Source organism: Mesocricetus auratus, unplaced genomic scaffold (assembly GCF_017639785.1).
Source record: "Mesocricetus auratus isolate SY011 unplaced genomic scaffold, BCM_Maur_2.0 Super-Scaffold_100003, whole genome shotgun sequence".
NCBI lineage: Eukaryota > Metazoa > Chordata > Mammalia > Rodentia > Cricetidae > Mesocricetus > Mesocricetus auratus.
In genome coordinates, this window is record NW_024429188.1 from 2,444,895 (window position 1) to 2,447,374 (window position 2,480).

The 2,480-nt window shown below is 42.7% G+C and overlaps 1 pseudogene; it reads right to left on the reverse strand.

The window, feature by feature from the left end:
- Positions 1-200: 200 nt before the first annotated feature.
- Positions 201-2,001, reverse strand: LOC101824597 (annotated as a pseudogene).
- Between the last annotated feature and the right edge of the window lie 479 nt (positions 2,002-2,480).

Consider the following 2,480-nt stretch of genomic DNA (forward strand, 5'->3'; position numbering starts at 1 on the left):
AGCCATGTCAGGCCGAAACCCTGACAGGACAGACGTCATCATGTTTTTCATCCTTTTTACCATCAGATTGTGTGAGTTAGGCTTCATTATCTATTGCAAGGTCCATCGTGTCTTCACAAAGCACTGCAGTCTCATGCTGATATGCATGGACAATGACAAGTAAATACCTAAGGTTATATTTACAGAAAGCTTTTGTCAGTTCATTCGATGCCAAAAAAACAGCAAATGATGCAGTGCTTGTCAGACACCATCACACTTTTCTTCTCATTATTTTTAAAGGTAATGATTTTATGACCAGTTTTCCTACTGAAAGTTACTTTTCCATCACTGTCAAAACAGACCAAAGTTATTCTAAATACTACATTTTGGACTTGTTTGAAAAAAGCAGTGCCTAGGTAATCTATTGAGCCTTGGGCAGTAGATCAGTATTCATCCCAAGTATACACATGGACTTTGGACTCCCATCCAACAATGTGAGATGCACTCTCACCCTGAACTCTTGGGGGAAGGTCTAGGCCCTGCCCTGGATGAAATGACAGACTATGGACACCCCCATGGAGGGCCTCACCCTCCCTGGAGAAATGAGAGGATATTGGGGGTTTTGGGGGGAGGGCATGGGAGGAGGGGAGGGAATCAGAGAGGGACCTGGAACTGACTTGTGAAGCAACCTTGTTTCTAATCTAAATTTAAACTTAAAAATAAATAATAAAAAAACAAACAAACAAAAAAGAAAGCAGCGCCGTCACAGTGCTGATGACATTGCTTGAAAATGATATCACGGTTGGTAAAGATGATAAGTTAAAGAAAGCTAAATTTGCAACCTGACCACTTCTGGGAGTATGTGTCATCTCTCTTGATGGTTATTCCACATGTCTTACTGCATCTTTGAGTTCTTTTTCATTGATGGTTCTTGGCCCAATATTCCTGTGCTGCTGTGCATGAGGCAAAGTCAGCCACTGTTGTTTATAAACAGGGGCCAGCCAATCTAAAGGTTTGAGGTGATCTTGCTCAAGAATAGTCGAGGATGCCAGGTCACAGATGATATGCTGAAACCTCAGTTTTTTAAATACTGGTTGAAATATTAGCCCTGCTTCACTTTCAAGAAAAGTGATGTTGTCAGTGCATTCCATGTGCCTGGAAAGCCAGCTGTTGGCATTAGCAAAGAGACATTTCACTGAACCTTTCCAGCGAAGGCTAAAATAAAGGAACATCCACGTTTTCAGGGTGGTATATAGATCAATTTCCTTTTGCAACACTAGTAGGCTAGATGATGAGACAAGTAGATACATGATCTTTATATCAATTTCTCTGTAAAGTCTAACATTTGGGTGTATCATCAAGTTGCAAAGAAGCCAGTCAAAGCACTATGATTTTCCAGATTTCAATCTATATATTTCTGCTATTATGTAATATGAACACATGGTTTTCATGTTAATGGTTTTCTTCATGGTCTCATTACATTGTTGGATTACCTGCTCTACGTGAAGCAGGCATGCTGCTGCAGAACATGAAGAACTTGTCGGAACTTCATTGGAAAGTCCTTGCCCTGTACAATGAACCGAATACAAAATCTAAGGACCAGATATCTATGTGCTGGTTGTTAATCTCCCGTTCAAAAATATCACTGTGCGGTTCTTTCCAAGTATCTTTGAGCATATTAGCAAAGTATCCTGACTGGCATCAAAATGCTTTGTGCAAAGACCACACTTTCCCCAGAGCACGGATTTTGGCATCACTCTCTTCCCCACCCAAAAATAAAGTTTGGTAAGTATACTTAGTTGCGAGCTTCCTTTTCTTGCTGTAGAAAACGCCAAAAATTTGCTGTAGACTTACTACCGGAGATCCGTGGATGCTCCAGCTCGGCCCCAACCAGTCCCAACTGCTCCATTTGTGCTTGCGACTGCCAGATGCCCAACTGGGGCCAGCACTGCATTCAGGCTGCTGTGGCTCTGCCAAACTGGCGTCATCAGGTCTCCAGATTTGGCTGCTGCAATATCCCATCGATGAAAACTCCTAGAACCTCTAAAGACACTGTTGTAGAGGATTCTCACTTATGCCATTGCTGGAGTGTGCCATGACCTCCTGGACTCACTGCTTTTCTCTGGCACAGTCTCAAATGTCACAGAAAAGGCAGGCCATTATTCATTGTCTACCCGTGCCCTAGAGCAGGGACATTGCCCATTGCCAGCAGGCTCTTTTAAAAGTATGACATGGGACCCAGCTTCTTGTCTTCTTCCTTCCCTTCCCTTCCTCCCTCTTCTCTCCCTTCCCTTCTACATAATTTACTCCCTTCTCTCCTTTCTCGTTTCTTCTTTTCCTTTCCCCATTCTCCTTCTCCTTTCCTCTGCCCCCTCCTTTCCCTCCATGGTTTCCAAAGTGTCACATATGTATCTTTAGCTGACCTCACTCAAAGTCAAAAATCTGCTCCTCAGGTTTGTCAGCTGAATTTTTTTTCTGTAGAGATAACGACCAAGTTACAT